General features: G+C 42.4%; 1 protein-coding gene across 2 annotated transcripts in view; it reads right to left on the minus strand.

Moving 5' to 3' along the window:
• Positions 1–20,319, minus strand: part of KCNH1 (potassium voltage-gated channel subfamily H member 1) — a 409,184-nt gene that overhangs the window by 118,086 nt on the left and 270,779 nt on the right. The window lies entirely within an intron of this gene.

A 20,319-nucleotide genomic window follows, 5' to 3' on the forward strand; every position in this document is an offset into this window, starting at 1 on the left:
GGGAATGTGCCACTCAGTCCTGGTTCTCACACAGCAAACAACATAGCAAACAGACTTTAAAAATGTAATCACAAATAATTAAATAATAGCAAGTCTGCCAACAGCACTGAAGGATGTTATATCTTTGCTTTGTATTTATTGTTAAGGTGCATGTCAACACAACAATCCACTTCACTGTGATGTGGCTCCTGGGGAAAAAAGCATGGCTTTGATATGAACAGAATAAAATCAGGTCCCCTGGAGATGTAACAAGCACCTACTACATGCTACTGCTGATCCGCCTACATTAGTGTCATGAAGAAGGACCATTACGTCATCATAAAACCCCACATTCTACACGTAACCCCCATTTGCCCTTGAATGCTAAGCTCAAGTGCTACCTCTTCCAGGAAGCCTCCCCAACACTCCTCCCCTCCATCCGTCCCCATGAGGGTGACTGCAACTCCCCAGGCATACAGATCTTCCTCGATTTACAATAGGGTTACATTCCAATAAGCCCATCATAAATTGGAAATATCGTAAGTCAAAAATGCATTTAATACACCTAACCTACCAAACATCACAGCTTAGCCTAGTTACCTTAAACGCGCTCAGAACATGAACATTAGCCTACAGTTGGGCAAAGTTGTGAAAAACAAAGCCTGTTTTATAATAAAGTGTTAAATATCTTATGTAATTTATTGAATCCTGTATTAAAAGTGAAAAACAGAATGGTTGATCCTTGTGATCGCGTGGCTGACTAGGAGCTGCAGCTCACTGCCACTGCCCAGCATCACAAGAGCATATCATACTGCATATCACTAGCCCAGAAAAAGATCAAAATTCAAAATTGGAAGTACGGTCTCTACTGAAGGCATATCGGTTTCACACCATTATAAAGTCGAAAAATCCTAAGTCAGGGACTATCTGTATCTCCACTGAGCTCACGTTATAGACACCATTTTGCAATCATATTCTTCTTTCTTTGCCTGTGCCCTTACAATAGGCTTGAAGGCTGGACTCAGCTTTTCCTTGCCATTGCAGCCAGGGGAGCTAATGTTATGCCAGTACCCAATAAATATTTGTCATATTAGTGAATTTCACATGCTTTTGCTATGCCTTACTTTAAAAATGAATTACTTTTTTTTTTTTTTTTTTTTTTTTTTTTTTGCGGTACGCGGGCCTCTCACTGTTGTGGCCTCTTCCGTTGCGGAGCACAGGCTCCAGACACACAGGCTTAGCGGCCATGGCTCACGGGCCCAGCCGCTCAGCGGCAGGTGGGATCTTCCCGGACCGGGGCACGAACCCGTGTCCCCTGCATTGGCAGGCGGACTCTCAACTACTGTGCCACCAGGGAAGCCCAAAAATGAGTTACTACTGACACACAATGAACTTTACATGTTGACGTATACAATTTGATAAGCTTTGACATATGTATACACCCACAAGACAATCACCGCAATCCAGGTAGTAACATATCCATCACCGCTAAAAGTTTTGTCATGTGCATTTATAATCCCTCCCCCTCCGCCTCCCATCTCCAAGCAACTGATGTTTTCTGTCACCATAGATTAGCTTGCATTTTCAAGAATTTTATATAAATGTAATCAGACAGTATATATTCTTTTTAAACATCATAAAATACATTCATTTAAAATGTACAGTTCAATGGCTTTTAGTACATTTATAGAGTTGTGCAACCATTAGCACCACCTAAGTTTAGAATATTTTCATGCCCCCCCCAAAAGAAATTCCTATACCCATTTATCAGTCATTCCCCATTTCCTCCCTAATCCCCTAATCCTAGGCAACTGCAAATCCACTTTCTGTCCCTTTCGACTTCCCTATTCTGGATATTTCCTATAAATTACATAATACATGTGGCTTCCTGTGAGTAGCTTCTTCCATTTAGCAGAACGTTTTCAAGGTTCGTCCATGTTGTAGCATGCATCAGTACTTTATTCCTTTTTATCGTTGACGAATGTTCACAATATTAAGGATAGTATGGATATTCCGTATTTCATTCATTCATTCATCAGTTCATGGGCATTGGGACCTTTCCACTGATGAACAATGCTGCTATGAACACTGCTGTGCAAGTTTTTGTATGAACATGTTTTCAATTCTCTTGGAGTAAAATTACTGTGTTATATGGTAACTATGTTTAACATTTTGAAGCACTGTCATAGTATCTTCCAAAGTAGCTGCACCATTTTACATTCCCACCAGTGGGGTATGAGGGTCCCAAATGTCTCCATAACCTTATCAACACTTGTTATTATCTGTCTTTTTGATTATTGCCATCCTAGTGAGTGTGAACTGTTATCTCTCTGTAGCTTTGCTTTGCATTTCTCACATGACTGATGATGTTAAACATCTTTTCATGTGCTTAATAACCATTGGCATGTCTTTTTGGAGAATGTCCACTCAAATCCTGTGCTCGGTTTTCAGTTGGGTTTATCTTTTTATTATTGAGTTATAAGAGTTCTTTACATATTCTGGATATAAATCCTTTATCAGATACATGATTTGCAAATATTTTCTCACATCATGTCGGTTGTCTTTTCACTTCCTTGATGGTATGGTTTGCAGCATTAAAGTTTTTAGATTTGATGTAGTCTAATTATCTGTATTTTTTTGTTTCCTTTTCTGACTGGTTTATTCATTCAGCATAATTATTTTGAGATTTATCCATGTTGTTGCATATAGCAATAGTTTTTTTTTTAAAAAAAGTTTTATTTTAAAATAATTATAAATTCACAGAAAGCTGTAAAGATAGTACAGAGAGATTCCATGTGTGTACCCTTTAGCCAGTTTCCTCACTGGTTACAGCTTATATAACTAGAGCGTAATATAAAAACCAGAAGATTCACATTGCCATAAAGTGTATGTGTAATTCTGTGTCACAGTGTCACATGCGTAGATTCATGTACTGAGTACCACATTCAAAATACAGAACTGTTCCATCACCACAGCCATCCCCTTCTACTACCCCTTTATAATCACTTCCCCCCAGAAACCACTAATCTCTTCTCCTTTTTTTATAATTATGTCATTTCAAGAACATTATATAAACAGGATCATACAGTATGTGACCTTTTGAGACTGGCTTTTTCCACTTAGCAGAATGTCCAAGATCCATTCATGCTGTTGCATGTATCCATAGTTTATTCCTTCTTACTGATGAATATAACCCATTGTATGGATACACCCCAATCATTTCTTTCAAATAATCTTACTCAGGCTTGGATGACAGACTAAGGGAGGGAAAAATAATAAAGGCATAGCTCTAGAAGGAAGGGAAGGAAATCTTCGGTTAAATCTGCCCAGGAGCACTGGACACGGCTGCCTGGAAAACCGAGGACACGAATCCACCCAACAAGAATTGCAAACAAGGATGGGAAAGAGGACTGCCAGCTCTGGAAAGGCGCCAGGAGTGGTGTCAATCTGAACAAAAGGAACCAGATGAAAAGCAGAAGTCGTCAAGCCTGAATAACGCAGACACAGCTCTTCTGAGCTCAGAAATAACCTCACACAAGACGGGATCGAAGCTGCTCCTCCAGCCCAGTAATGCCACCGAGTGCGGTCAGGACCAGCCTTGTTCCCAGTGAGTCTGACCGTAACTCAACAAGCCTGCATGGCACTCCTGCCTCAGCTCTGTTTTCCAGTCCACAGTGAACCAGAAGTCAAGAATGCAGAGTTGAGGCGCCTATTTTTAGAATGGCTGCCAAAAATTGATTGAATCTTAAGCTTAAAAAACTAGTTACACCAAATCAATACAGTAAGAATAGCTCTCTTGTCCATGATCTGAGAACCAGGTGCGGGTCTGAGACGCTGGGGTGCTGGTCACACAGTTAAGGCAGTGATGCCACGTCCATCATGTACAGCCCAGGGCTGCTCCCACCCTACTTTGTTTCTGAGGCATTCAGAAGGTCAAGGCTCCTCAGGAGGGCCTTATTCAATTATTATTACTATTATGAAATGTTATTATTATCAAAAACGGGTAATTCTGCTTTCAGTGTCCCTTCTCTAATTTTATGTGAAGTAGGGTTATATGCTCTGAATGTGTATATTTTATTTATTGATATCTATACATGAGGCATTATGCCTTTAAATACTCAAAACCTAACTGGAAGGGAAGACCTAAAGTCCATCTACGACTTCAACAGATATTTGAGTGTGGTATGGGGAGGGAGAGAGGGAGATTGTAACGTCGCTGTGTCACTGGCCATAACTGAACCCCACAGGGAAGAGGATGCGCTGGATGACTCTCAGTGTGGATTAGTTAGGTCCTTCCAAGTTGGGAAAGAAGTAAGAAGACCTTTACCAATGCCAAGGCAAAATGCTGATTTGGATAAGAGCAGGTTTCTTTATTTGAGTGGTTAAGAGTTAATATTGTATCACACCAAGAGCTCTGAGTCCTACCCAGAGAAAAATAAGACCGTATTCTCTGACCCTTAATTAGAAATTGCTGTATGGAATTTGGGGGGAAGGGTAGCAAAAGTTTTCATTTCTCTTTAGAAAATTTTGTGTTTCTTTTTATATACATTATACATACACGTCATTTAAATGGCCAAGACATTGTGTTAAATCCTTAGTCCTCTCAGCCTTCTTCCTTGTCAATTTCCTGTTCTGCAGAAGCAGCCACTTTCAATTAGCTGATTGCTCTGCTATTGATCGCCAGATCTGAACATCATGCTCAAATCACTGTGCGCTGATGCCTCAGTTTCAGGCATCATCCACCCACCTCTGAGAATTTAGCTTCCTCCTACTACCCCATCCCTTACTTCCAATCTCATACTCAAACCCCACTCCTTTTCCCATTGCCCCCAGGATATTTATATCACCATCTTGGTGAGACAATTATCTGTGCTTATATTATAACTAGATGAATGCTAGTCACATCTAAGTCATGTAATTACTTTTCATGTGATGACTGCGGTTACTTTTCCTTTCCTGCAATGTTTTCTAATAACAGACTTTGTCTTTTCATTTGCTTAGCTTACCTGTGGCTAATTTGACTCCAAACTCTCCCACAGATAAATAAGTTTCTTCTTAACATATTAAAACACATTAGTTGGTCTATCCACTCCATTTCCATAAAGAAGTCCTCCCTGGAGGCTTCTGAACTGATCTAATGCCAGCTGTCTCCACTCCAGTATCCTGGGAAGTCACTCCACTTATTCCAGTTAGAGCCCTCAATTTCTGCACCCCGTGTCTTCTGGTGTCTTGGTTTACTTGTTTTTGTTGGTTGAAGACATCCTCTAATAGCTTTCTGAGAAAGGCTATAAGGGAGCAAAACCTTTGAGACCTAATATGTTGACTCGTACTCAGTTAATACCTTGTCTGGATGTAGAATTCTAGATTAGAAATCATTTCTCGCAGAATTTTGGAAGCATTGCCCATTGTCTTGCTGTTGAGAAGTCAAAAGCATTCAAATCCTTCATCTTTCACAGTGAACCTGTTTTTTTCTCTCTAGAAGCTCTTTTTTTTCACAATGTTCTGCAAATTCATAAGGATGTACCTTTTGCTGTGGTTCAGTTTTCATCCGTTGTGCTAGGCTTTCAATAAGCCCTTTCGACCCAAGAATTTATGCCCTTCATTTCAAGAACATCTTTCTGGGTTTATTTCTTATTCTTTTCTCCCTTTATTCTTTTCTTAACTTTCCTCCAGCAGATCAAAGTGACAAGAAAAGGAAAAGAGAGGAGAGGTGAGAAAGAGTAGATGATCAGGGTGGTAATAGTAATCACAGGATGGAGTGAGGGAAGGATAAGCATTAATAAGGATACTTTTTATTTCTAGTCAGCTATCTTTCAGCATTTGGGATAAAATTCACAGTTTCTCAAAAGGCAAGAGAGAAGAGAAATTGAGAGACTGTTCCATTCTATGGACGCTAGATAGAAGGAAGCCCTAGTCAGAAGCAACACATTAAGAGCAATGGCAAAGGAAGTAGGCATCGCAACCCCTAGGATCTTTGGTGGGACAGAAAGCAGAAGGTCAAGGGGTGAGTCTGGAACTAAGAAGTGTGTTGAGCAGGAAGCCACAGGTCCTAAGCTCCTGGCTATTCTCTGCGACATGTAACTGGCTCTCTAGCTCCCCATTCTCCTCACAGCATCCTGGTCTTGAGAGCCATCTGTCACAATCCCCTCCCCCCTCCCATCTCTGTCTCTTTGGGACATCTACGACAGGTGCACCTAATCTTCCTGCTACCAAAAGGAAGTGAAGAAGGGAAGAGCCTGTCCTTTGGTTAGAAGGGCATCTCTGGAATTCCAGGTGACCAGCTTCTGCAGAGCTGTTAGACCCTCACCACCATACTTTTAATAACTGGTGGGTTAAACAGACTTGTGGGCTTCTCTAGGAAGTTGGTCATTATTCATAAAATTATTTCTGTTAGAAAATGCACCCCACCTTCTAATAAACAACTTGCACAGGATAATGGACTCCTAAACTCAAGAAGAAAAATAAGTAAGTTGCCACTTCTGCAGTTGTATCAAAGCTTAGAGATAAAGAAAGAATATGAATCATTTTCCTTTTCGTAATCATTTAAAAATCATTGCCCTCTGTTGGTAGTTTGTGGGTCTATCCAAACTGACTTCGTTCAATGCAGAATTCCAGATAATAAACTAGAATTTAAAGAAGACTCTACCTTCAAACCTATGTTTGTTTCTGTACTCTTAATTTCCAGCAAAAGTTCATCAGGGCTTTTAAAACAGTTTGGGGGTCTTACCGCTAGTTTCTGATTCAGTAGGTCTTGAGTGGGCCCTAGAGAATTTTTATTTCTAACAAGTTCCCAGGTGATACTGCTACAACTGAGACCTTTGAGAAGCATGCTACTAAGACTTTCTTTTATTGCAGTTCGTGTTTTAATTTACCATATGTTGTCAAACTCCATGGACATAAACATTGGTTTTGATTTCTTCTTTAGGTAAGCTGGTTAGATTATTCACTGATTTTTTTTTAAGAGCAGGGATAGATCAAAAGAGTTGCTTATCTATAAGCAACCTTATAGATAAGAGAGGAGTTGCACCTCCCTGGCAGTGCAGTGGTTAAGAGTCCGTGCTTCCACTGCAGGGGACGCGGGTTCGATCCCTGGTCAGGGAACTAAGATCCCGCATGCCTCACGGCCGGCCAAAAAAAAAAAAAAAAAAAAAGAGTTGCTTATGTATAAAAAGCCCATTTTCTGAATATAGACTATAACATTCTCTCTCCCTCGCTCCCCTCACCCCTTCTTTAACTCTACTCCTTCCCTGGCTACCCTGCACCCCAGATTTCATAGGTACCCACAGGAAAAACTGAGGAAGTAGAAGCCCCTTCCAATCTCTGTTTTTAAACCAGATAGCGCCTGAAATTCAATATCCATTAAGATTATGCCTCACTGCTGCTTATTTTAATGCCGCTTAATTTCTTCCTTTTTTTTTCTTTTGAAGAAAAAATAAAAGACGTTATATGAATTTCCCTTAAAACAAAATCACGAGTCTAATGATCCTAATTCCCCATTTGGCAGCCACCTGATGAGAATGAAATGCTCGTTAAGTCAGGTAGCTACACTGGTGGGTTTGGGGGGAAGGTTATTAACACACCCAACATTGGCATTGAGAGCTCAAAGCAGTCCAGAGACACCCTCTCACTTCCAAGACATTAATGAGATACAGCAATTAGAGTCTAAAAAGGCAGAGAAGGAGCTCAGAAGTTGAATCTTCTGCTTCCCACATTAGGCGTAGCCCAGCAAATCCTGATCGGTGAACGCAGTGACTTGTGCACCCATCGTATTATCTGATAAGGAAATAAAGATGCGGGCTACAGAGTTATACCCTCCTGGGTTCAAATTCCAGCTCAGTCACTTAGAGGCAAATTACTTTACTTCTTTGCCTTCCAGTTCTGCTAGTCTGACAAAAGGAGAAACACCTGCTCACCTCCCTGGGGTGCTGGGGAAATGGGATACTGTGTGAAAGCGCCTGGAGTACAGAGCAGGAACATACAGACCCTAAATCTATCTTCCCCTACAGCTCACTGTCCTGCAGTCAACTGTCAAGAATACGCACATCCAAGAGCGTTTCCTCAAGACAATAACCTGGAACACTAGCCTGAATGGGACTCTTGTCTTTCAATTGCATAGGTGGACTCAAAATTTATCATTACAGAAAAATACTGGAGTCCAGAAGAGAGATGTCTGAAACCAGCTCATCATGTACAAAAAGAGGCCTTCAAAGGAATCTCTAAAATCCATAAATGCTAAGAACTTTGACATACCAGCTGAAATACTGACTACTTAGTGATTCTGAATGAAGCCATTTGTGCATGAGGAAGGACTGAAGAATAAGTGTAAGCAGGGAGGGGGAAGGGAATAAGGCCTGGGAACTGGATCTAGTCCTTACTCCATGTCATCTGGCCCGCATGACAGCAACACATCTATTTCTGTTAATGTCGTATTTTTGGCCTTTGCTGCTGTTATTGCTTTTGCTTTTTCTAACGTGATAATGATGGAGTGGGTGTGAGGATGTTTATATTGGCATGGTAACTGGTGACTAACTTTCACAATCTTATTTCCTATGACTTGAAATCCATAGCTAATGAATCTCATTGTCTGGGAAGAAATGGGTAGTAACAATGGGAAGGAAAAGAAGTAACTGCTCATTGCCATGCTAGCAGATCAAGCCGGCATACGAGAACTCAAAAAGTCCTGCTTTGGAGACTAAAAGCTGCAATTTGGAATCCTGATTCCACTCCCAACCTCAGGGTGATCATTCACCCTCTCTAAATTTCATCATATATAATGGAGTTAATCATTACCTTTTAGTTTATTTTTAAATAAGTGGTATAAGGTACATAAAATGCTTATCACAGTACCTGGTATATAATAGATGCTCAATAAGTAATAACAAGAATTAATTGCAGGATGGTTAAGAACTGTTTCTATGTTATCATTTCCTGGAAACGTTCCCTCACTGACTTAATCATCAGATGTTTTAATTCAACAAACGTCAACCCAGTACTCAGGTGAGTCATGTGCTATGCTGGGAAGCAACATGGCACAATGAAAATAGCTTGGGCTCCCAAGAGAAGAAACCCTGAGTTTGAATTATTGGTCCAGCCACTAATTCAAGTCTTAAGAGCCTCAGTTTCCTCATTTATGAAAGGGAGAGGGTAATCTCCACCTCTCAGGGTTTCTGTGAAGATTCAACGAATTAACACGACAAATACCAACCACAACGCTGGCATGGGGTAGACCCGAAATAAATCTTAGTTTTCTTTCTTGAACCACCAAATGTTAACATCCCTCCATCAATCACCCCTGGACTCTAGTCTCCTCAGTCCTTGGCTTTGAGTGGGTACCTCTTCCTGAAACATATAGCTTGTGCTTTTCCTTAAACAGAAGACTTTACAGAGTGCAGGAACTTTGGTGGAGTCATTTCAGGGGCATATCCCTTTGCATTCCTTTGCAGATGCTCAGTAAATGCAATTGACTAACAATTGAAGAGACTGTTCCAAAGAGGTGAGTTTGCCCAGGTTCAATTACACAAGGTGAGAAGAGTTCTAGATCCAAATACAATGTGGGTGGGCTTTTCTCACACAGTGTCACCAATTCTCCAACACCTGCTGGGTGTCTTACAATTTGGCTCAATTCTGAGAGCATCAGATTCCAACAAGCTGAGGGCTCAGTCCCAAGACAGCCCTCCACTTCAGATGCCAACTGCAAGTCTAGGTTGTCACCTGTGCTTCTGATTGTCTGGTTATAGATCAAAGCTTCCCACAACCCCCTCTTTGGTTTGATTAATTTGCTAGAGTGGCTCAGAGAACTTAGGAAACCCTTTTACTCACTAGATTACTGGTTTATCACAAAAGACATTAAGGGACAAGAATCAACAGCCAGATGAAGAGACATATAGGGTGAGGCTCCAAACAAAGGGACTTCTGCCCCTCTGGAGTTTGGGGTCTAGCATGGTGACATGTGGAAACATTCTGGTTCACCAACCTGAAAGCTCTCAAAACCCATCCTTTTGAGTTTTTATGGAGGCTTCATTACATAGGCATGATGGATTAAATTATTGGTGACTGCACTCAATCTTCAGACTTTCTCCCCTCCCAGGAGGTCAGGGGTGGGACTAAAAGTTCTAAGCCTCTAATCACATGGTTGGCTCCACTGGCAACCAGGCCCCATCCTTTGATGGGACCCATAAGTCACGCATTAACACAACGAGAGACACCTTTACTGGTTTCATCACAGGAAATTCCAAGGGTTTTAGCTGTGCCAGAAATAGGGACAAAGACTAAATATATTTATATTTCTTATTATAAATCATAATATCACACAAGAGCTTCTCAAAGTTTGGTCTTGGACATGGGCATTTGGTAGAAATGCAAATTCTCAGGCCCACCCCAGACCTACTGGATCAGAATCTCTGGGAATGATGCCCAGGCATTTGTATTTTTTCAAACTCTTCAGGTGATGTCGATGCACCTTGAAGTTTGAGAAGCACTGCTTTAAATCATACTCATCCTCAGAATTTCCCTGTAAGTTTTAAGTTTAAGGCCTACCCGAAGGGAGGAGGATGGTCAGAGGCAAAAAAAAAATAGATAGTGGGCCAAACTGAGGAAGCACAAAGGAGCTATGAAGACAGCTAACCTTACTCCACTGGACAGAACAATGGAAATAAAGCCAGGAGAGAAACAAAGAGCAATCCTACAGGCCAGTAATACCTTGATGCATGGGACACTGATGGATAGACTACACTCAACTCTGAATTTCCTGCTAGAACTATGCCCTCATTCCTCCTCAAGTTGGACAGCTATTGCCCTGGGCACAGAAATCAGAGAATATAAAACACTCTTACGTTCCCTATTTTATAACAAGAAAAGCCTGCAAACTCTCATTTAATATCTTGCTAAGAATAGCACAAATTCCTATACCACGTTAAAACTCTGCCGTGCCGGTGACTGTCACTTAACAAGCAAAATTCTTACAGGGGAGACAGAAGGTCATTTTCATCTATTTCTCATCTGTCGAATAAAACAACAGCTCCCACCCCACGGTAACCCATTAACAATGCAGCCTGTGCCACCTCATTTCAACCAGTGTTTTAATAGCAACACAGATAAAAGGCCCAGCAATTTCCACAGGGAATTACTTCTGCACATGAATCAAGAAGGTCAGATGCAGGTTGGAAAGGTCTCCAAATAATTTGCTACTTCACTTATTTTGTGTTTGCTGAGTTCTTGATCGCAAAGAGACGACCACTTAGGCACAGTCATACCTGGCTAACGGTAGGCTGGCTTGCAGGTTTGCAAACCCAGGTCTTGCTTTACTTCACAATGAGAGCCCTATTTCTCCAACAGGAGTCATCAAAAAGAATCTAATTAACAAAGCCATCTAAAATGACATCGTTTTTAAAGCCATTTAAGCAAGCATGTTAACTACCATTGGAAAATGACCCCAGTTAAGGTTATGTCTACTAAAGCCATAAGCTCACACAAAGCTCAAACATTTTTTTAAAATGCTGGTGTCATTTCAATGGCCTTTATTGTTTTTTTATATCTTTATCGGTGTATAATCGCTTTACAATATTGTGTTAGTTTCTGTTGTACAACAAAGTGAATCAGCTATATGTATACATATATCAGACTTATCTTTTACATCTCAAAATGAAAAAAACAACTTTTCAGAAAGTACTACTATCACCACGGTGGACTAAACTGGACCAGCACAATGACCACAGACAAGGCCTTTTAAAGAAATACCTCCTTCAATAATAATAAAAGAAATTAAAATCACTTTTTCATTGTTGACTACTCTGATCTCAAGACCTCCAGCATCTGCTGGTTTTCCTCCCTGAACCACCGTCAGTCTCCTAATTTTTCAAAAGCAGAATTGGAGGTATTTAGTTGCTAAGTGACACGGTAGGTCATGGTACCTCTCTCCACATTGCCTCCAAAGTAATAATTACCCAGAATGATAGATCCCTCAGCTTTCTACTGCCAAGAAGCAGAGAGTCGTAAACGATCATACTGGACAGAGCTGTCCTTTCCTGAGTCAGTGGTCCTAATCCCGACTCTGCTGTCTAATACTAGCTGTAAAGCAAGTGACTCCACCCCTTTGGACACAGGAGGCCCAGATACTTGTTTAATGAATGAATAAGTGAATAATAGTAACAGTGATGACAGCTGGTACTTATATGTTTTTATGATGTAAGAGTTATTGTTCTAATCACTTTGCATAAATGACTTATCTTACTGATAGATACTATTATTATCTTCATTTTACTCATAAGGAACCTGAGTCAAGAATGTTTAAGCGACTTGCCCAAAGTCGCAAAGCTGGTAAGAGGCAGATGGAGGATTCACGCCCAGGCAGGCTGGTTCGGGAACTGACTCCACCACTGTACCAGATGCCTCTCTAAACACATGTCTGTTGTGCCAGATACTGTTCCAATGCTTCATTGATATTGAATATTTAAATCTCTTAACAGTCCTATGAGGTAGGACTGCATCAGCCTTAATTGCAGATGGGCCACAGAGAGGTTAAGTAACTTAGCCAAGGTCACACAGCTAGCAAGTATGAAGCTGAATTCAAACCCATGCAGTCTAAATACAAAGTCCATGCCCTGAACCTTTACACCAGTTTTTCAGCCTCAGTGCTACTGATATGTTAGGCCAGCTAATTCTTTGCTGTGTGAAGCTGTCTTTCGTGTTACAGGATATTTAGCAGAATCTCTGGCCTCTACTCACTGATGCCAGTAGCACCTCCCAGTTGTGGCAATGAAAAATGTCTCCATATGTCCCTTGGCGGGCAAATTCACCTCCAGTTGAAAACCATTGCTCTACAATCTGCTGCCTTTCCTTGAATAAATAAATCTGCCATATGAGGGAGTCAGACAAAAAACAGGATGCATGGGATCTAAAGTCCCTCTGATCTCCAAAAAATGACCATGATTATGAATTCTGATTATAGAATTAGAAAGAAAACTTGAAGCGGATGATAACACACTAGGCCTACTCCTGATGATAAAAACGTGGCCTTTCTCATCTTCTTAGAGACATAAAGATAATTTCCAGTCTAATGATGATGTCCATAATTGACTCTGAGGACTTCTTATAAGCCCAGATATCTGTCTTCCACAAAGATTTTGATCAGGTACGAAATAATTCTCTTGCCAATACACACACCTTGAGTCTCTGTTACTTCCTTCCCACTAAGTCTGACACGTCATAGCAGTAGAGCTTTAGAGTCACACGACTGAGGGTTAAATGCCAGCTCTGCTACTTACTTGCTGTGTAATTTTGGGCAAAGCACTTGATCTCTCTGATCTCTGTTTTCCTCATCTGTAAACAGGGGATAACACCATCTGCCTTACAGTAGGATTTTGGTGAGGATTAAATGTGATGATGTACGTGAAGTGCTCCACGCAGTACGTGCCCAGTACAAGTCAGTTATTGCTATGTTATTATCATTCAAGATCCAATTCAAAATGTAAGTCTTCCAGAAGCATCCCAGATCTATCACATCTGACTTCCCCACTGTGCTCCCCAGTGTAACTAATATGTGAAATCAACAATACTCAGATGGGTCCTACCCACCCGGAACCACCATAAGCATGATTCTCAACCAGGGGCCATATGAGAATCACCAAAAAAAGCCCTTTAAAAATTATAGTTTCCTAAAATTTAGTTATACTCAGGGGTAAAGTGGGGTAAGAAGAGGTGAGCAAGTAGAGGTTTTAAAACATCCCATGATACTTATAGGCACCATTATCTCATCCCCATCTGTGAACCTCTAAATTTGTCTGTGAGTAACCACTAGATGCCTTGTTTTGAGAAAGTCTGGTTATGTTCAACTGTTTTAAAAATGTTTAAGGAAAAGAGTGTGATGTCTTTCTGAAACAGATTATAAAACACAGGCTTAGCCAAGAAGTACTTAGTGCTAATTGGGTACTGATGATTAAAAGAATAAAACAGGGGGAGTAGTTAATTGAAGAAATTAGTACTAAGTTGATAAATGAACTTTTTTCTTAGTTGAGGAGAAATAATCAGGGGCTAGCTTGAGATTTTACAGAGACTAGGAAAATATCACAGTCTTTATTTTTTTCTCTTTTCTCACTTTAAAGAGGAAAGTTTAAGAAATAATGTGTAGAGAAAAAGGTACTTTTAGGCCTTGAAATTAGCAAGGTCATTATGTTTCATGACGAGAGATGGCTAAGGAGACTCATCAAGTGTCACGGGGAGAAAACAGAGCCCTCATCAGGGCCTGGAACAGCCAAGCTTTAGTGTCTGCCGTGACACTTAGGACAGGCCAAGGGTCCTGGGCTTTCTGCCCTGAATCGCTGGGGCTGCAAGACAGTCAAGTTTACCCTGAGGGTAGGGAGGAAAATAAAAAGTAAGCTTAGCAGTGGTGGATGTGTTGAGTTTAGGGAGGAAAAAAAACAACGTTCAACTTGTATTTAGCTTACTTAATAATGTATTTCCATACCTTGATAAATCTGTCCCCAAAACAGCAATCAGAAATTACTGAATTCTACTGTTCTGTGGATAGTGATGTTGTTAATAGAAAAGCCCCAAGTGGTGAATTCCTCTAGATTTCTGATTCAGTTTCACCACGGCATCACCACTGAACAGTTGACTTGGCAGAAGCTATCAGAGAATGTAAGAACAGTGCTTAGAAAAACACAATCAGCCTTGAAAGTAGAAGAAATAACCCTCAGAGAATTCTGCTGGAGGGGCAAGGCCAAGGTTAGAAGGAAGCACGCGGGACGGTGTTCCAGATGACGGAAATAACGTCTGCAAAGGAGCTGAAAGCAGGGACAGGGCAACATGGGCTAGAGAACAGGTGAGGTTATTTAGCTGCAACATAAATATATACATGAAAACAGAGTCTGCATCTAGCTGACCCCATCTGGGGAACTGAGCAAAGAAAGGCCTTCTGCATGAGAAGATGCCAGAACATCCTGAATTATTCTGATAAATGAGGGAGTGGGGATACATGGAAAATTCCATGCAAAGGGAATAGTATGTCCAAGGCATACTATACCTTGATTTGAGAGAACAAATCTTGTCTGAGTAACTGGAAGTCTCTCAGCATGGCTGGTGCCTAGAATTCAAGGGTAGTGGTGGGGCAGTCCTAAGGGAAGAGCTTGGGGTATGGCAAGACCCACATCACGAAGGGTGTCCTCGGGTTTTTACCCCGAAGGCAATGGAACTCCTTATCTATACTTGCTATCTCCCACCCTGACCTCAGCACAGACATGACCAACTGAAACAGCATCCCAGGATGCAGATGCTTCTCCGCTCACGGGTTTCAAGGGAGGGATCAGAGCAGCCCACCCATCGGCTGGCGTAAGGCCAAGGAAGACACTAACCGTTTCCATGTTTATGAGTGATCCATTGGTAATTTGGTTTGCCAAGACAGGGTCTCAATATCTGTTACAGAATTAACTTGCCATTTGCTAATTCTGATATAAAATGTTGGCTAGTAAAAGTTTTCAGATTGCCACAGCTTCTGTAACTTTTGAAATATTTTCCAACTTAATTCAGCACAAGGCAAGGAGTTTCAGAAACATACTGAGTGAGGTCTACGTGTGCAGGTTAATTGGAAGATCAGCAGTAGACCCTCCTCCCCTCCCTTAGACATCTCTCCCCCGCAGGCATACACACAAAGCAGAGGTCCTGGCTCTGTGACAGCCCTCCACTTCTCTTCTAAAACTTAGATTCCAACTCTACTCGGAGGGGCTCTTCTGAGCCAACTGACCCTCTGGATGCCCCCCCCCCCGAATCTGAAAGGAGGGATGCAAAGAACCCAAGAAGTGACAGGGCTGCCCTAGGAGGGTCACTACGACATTGCCATCAATATGAGGAAAAGGGAAGTTCGAAGGGGCCCAGGGTTTAGAAAGAGCAGATAAATAGTCTGTATTCCGCCCTGAGAGGCATGATCAAAACCTTGTGCTGCTCCCCAATGGGGCTCATTGGGTCGCTCTAAGGGACTAGTATGATCAGTCTCTGAGGGGGAGGAGTGTTCTATCACGGACACATTTAGAACTGCCAGCTCACGGTGATCATAGAAATATTCCAACTTTCAATTAGTATTTTAATATTTTTTAAGTATTCGTTTATTTTGGCTGTGCCGGGTCTTAGTTGCAGTAGATTGTGGCATACGGACTTCTTGGTTGTGGCATACACGCGGGATCTAGCTCCCCGACCAGGGATCAAACCGCGGCCCCCTGCATTGGGAGCGGGGAGTCTTACCCACTGGACCACCAGGGAAGTCCCTGTATTTTAATATTTTAAAATTCTCACAGACAAACCACTAGTGTAGACCACTTCCACCCCCATCTCCCACTTGGGACAGCCCTGCTCCTCCCTGGTCTCTGGTTACAACATCTGGGCTGGGCTGTCAGAATGATCAAACTGAACCTCATTTGGCATTTGGTTATTCTGCTGTTTAGAAATTTCAGATCTTGTGCCCATTCTGGAACTAAAAGCAGTACAACTACTTAACTGAAATTGAATGGGTTTTCAGACAATCACTTCAGTCCAATGGACCAACTTGATCTCGTCATTCATTTATTCCACAAACATTTGCCAAGCATCTCTTTTCTGGTGGGCCTGGCACTAGCGCTCAGATACAATGTCTGATAAGACCGGGTCTCATATGAACAAACAAATGAGCCGTGGTGTGGTCAGGGTGAGATCTAGACTGGTGGTGGCAGAAGCGGGCAGGGTGTGCAGCATGCCCAGAAAAGAGTTTTGAAAGATAAATGGGAGCTAAGGGGTATGGCAGTGGAGTGGAGAAGGAAGGCTCCCAAGCAAAGGCAACTAGTTCAGCCCTGGGACACCAGGTATGGATGGAGAGTGGTGAGAGAAGAGCCTGCGTCAGTGGGCAGGGGCCAGGCCCAAGACTTATGCCCAGCCAAGACACTCGGATGTGCATTTAATCAAGACTTGCTCACCAAGCCACTAGTGTGTGCTATGAACCCATGGACATTTTCAGAGCTTCATTAAATATAATGAGGGGGGCTTCCCTGGTGGTGCAGTGGTTGAGAGTCCGCCTGCCGATGCAGGGGACATGGGTTCGTGCCCCAGTCCGGGAAGATCCCACATGCCACGGAGCGGCTGGGCCTGTGAGTCATGGCCGCTGAGCCTGTGCGTCCGGAGCCTGTGCTCCGCAACGGGAGAGGCCTCAGCAGTGAGAGGCCCGCGTACAGAAAAAAAAAAAAATAATAAATAAATATATATATATATATATATAAAAAAAAATATATATATATATAAACTGAGGGTACAGGGACTGCCCTTTGCAGAAGAATGTACACACACTCAGTTATTTCCACCATTTAACTCTTACTGCTTGGTTAAATCCACTGCAGATAATTAGCCAGTCGTTCAAAGAACATGGATTGAATGACTGACTTCCTCACCCACCAACTCTCCTTCAACTTTTCTTATCAGTCCCATCACACAGGCTAAACATTTGGGTATCATTTCTGCATACTCCTTTCCTCACCCTTCTCGATTCCATGACCTGACATCTCTATTTCTTCTATGTGTCTGGCATCCACTTTCTCCATTCCATTCCTGCTGCTTCTTCTAGAACCACTCCTTTTCAAAAGGTCCACATTTCAACGGCTTCCCAAGCCCTGGTCCTCTCTTCAGTTCCTCCCAAACCACCTCAAATCCTGCCTCTACACTGCAGTAGCCATCTTTTCAAAGCATTCCTTTGGTCATATCAATCCCAGCTCCAAACTCAGGCGTTCCCCATCCAGTCCACCCTCCTAAGCATGGTGTCCAAGCATGTGGAGCAACTGTAATAGGGAAGAACAAATCTGACTCCATATTAGATCTGTTTCTTTTACTTTAACCTCTTTATTCTATTGCTTTTGCTTTGAGTTAAGAATGTTGCCTAGGGACTTCCCTAGTGGCGCAGTGTTAAGAATCCGCCTGCCAATGCAGAGGATAAGGGTTCAAGCCCTGGTCCAGGAAAATCCCATGTGCCGCGGAGCAGCTAAGCCCGTGTGCCACAACTTCTGAGCCTGTGCTCTAGAGACTACAAGCCACAGCTGCTGAGCCCATGTGCCACAACTACTGAAGCCCACACACCTAGAGCCCGTGTTCTGCAACAAAGAGAACCCACCACAGTGAGAAGCCCACGTATCGCAACAAAGACCCAACTCAACCAATAAATAAATAAATAAATAAATTCGAACACAAACCATTTAATTAAAAAAAAGCAATGTTGCCTATAGCCTAAAATATACAGGATAGCCTATTCTCAGGGCTCTGACTTTTGAGTCCATTCATGTAGAGATAAAAAGTTGCAGAACAGAGAATAACACTTGTCTTGTTGGAGGTTTATGGGAACATCGTGACCTGATCTATCCAGACAGCTGCAAGAACAAAGGATTCCTACACCAATAAGTTTGCAACAACTAACCACACCCCTCCCTCGACTTGCCTTTAAAAATGATTTGCTGAAACCCTTCAGGGAGTTCGGGGTTTTTTGGGCACGAGCCACCCATCTCTTTGCATGGCCCTGCAATAAACCTTTCTCTGCTCCAAACTCTGACCTTTTGGTTGGTTTGGCCTCACAAAACTTGCATTCAGTAACACGACCTGCCTTTGCACACTTGTCTTCCACCACTCACAGGCACACAGCTATGCTTCAGACAACCCTTCCCTTCCAAGTGTGCACCCTGCATTGAGGACTGAGTCCACTGACATACAACCTGTGCAGTCACATGGACTCTGCCCTTAGAAGGTCCCCCACTTGGTTAAATGCTCTGCTGTCACTGATTTGAAATTCTTAATGATTATTGAACAAGGAGCCTCGCATTTCCATTTTGCACTGAGCCCCACAAATCATGCTGCTGATGCTGCCTGCTATATTCCTTTTTTTGGTGGGGCCATGCTGCATTTGGGATCTTAGTTCCCCAACCAGGGATCAAACCCACGCCCCCTGCACTGGAAGCACATAGTCTTTTTTTTTTTTTGGAAGCACATAGTCTTAACCACTGGATCACCAGGGAAGTCCGATGCTGCCTGCTTTACATCCCTATCTTTAGTCATGTTGTTCTCTCCACGGAAAGACCTTTCCTACCTGCTAGAACCTGACCCCACTTTCAAGGCCCAGCTCAAATGCCATGAGGTCTTTGCCAGCCTCCCAGAGCCTGAAACAGGCTCTCCACTGGGTTCCCAAAACACTTTTCTTTTACTTCTGTTTTAGCACTTGTCACACACAACTCACAATGTAGTTATTTGCAAACATGCCTCATCCTCCTTACTAAAAGGACAGGCAAGCTTCTCTGAGATGGGGGTGGGAGGTACATTCTTTCACTTCTGTTGCTTCTCAGTACCTGGCACAGAGTAAACCCTCAATACATTATTGATGAACTGAATTTCACTGTCCATAATAACCCAGTGATTTCTTGGCCCCTAGTGCCTCTTCTCCCAATGGGCTGCTCGCAGCCCAGCCCAGTTCTGCAAACTGTGCTCACGGCAACATCTGGCCACCTCAGAGACTATGGTAATGTAAGAAGAGGCACTAGGCAGCCAATTACTTGAGGAGAGTGAAATGATTTTGTAACTAGTAAAGCACATGAAGTGCTGTTTGAGAGAAAAGGAGAAAAAAAATCAACACAAATTTGAAAGTTACTAGGCTAGCAAAATTTTCCACTGAAGAGAACTGACTCCCAGTGGTATGTAAAATTGCTCCTAAAGTAAGTGTTGCACTGGGATGCCCAGGAGGCTTCGTGAGGTTGAAGATCTCCACCCCAAACATAGCCAGTGGAACTCAGACGTGTTTTGCTGAGGACCATACTGCATCAAGGAAAGCTGAAAGTACAACATGCACCCTCCCCGTATGTCACTTACAGCACATCTTAATCCAGTCATGTCTTTTTCTTGATAAAAACCCTCTCAATACTCTCCTTACTAGAGAATAGAGTCCAAACACCTTAGTATAGCCAACATTTATTGAGAGCTTTCTTTGTGCCAAACACCACATCAAGTATTTTATAGATTGTTTCATAAATTCTTACAGACTTAGATAATAGATGCTGAGACAGGCTGGGACCTGGGATCTGGAACCCTTTGCTGCCATGCTTGCACCTGGACAAACATCTCCTGGAGCAACAAAATACAAAGAAACTATAAGGGACTAAAAATAACTGCGTGTATGTGCAGTTGGGGCAAATTATGGACAAAAAGATACAAAGAGACCAAAAACCCAACTGCCACTTCTGAAGAGCCCCCTGCACTCAACACTACCAAAGCAGTGGGCAAAACACCTAAGCCACGCCTCTGGCCCAACCCCTGGACCCGTCCCTACTCTCACCCCATATAAGGAACTGGCTCACCCCC

Source organism: Lagenorhynchus albirostris, chromosome 2, assembly GCF_949774975.1.
Source record: "Lagenorhynchus albirostris chromosome 2, mLagAlb1.1, whole genome shotgun sequence".
NCBI classification, from domain to species: domain Eukaryota; kingdom Metazoa; phylum Chordata; class Mammalia; order Artiodactyla; family Delphinidae; genus Lagenorhynchus; species Lagenorhynchus albirostris.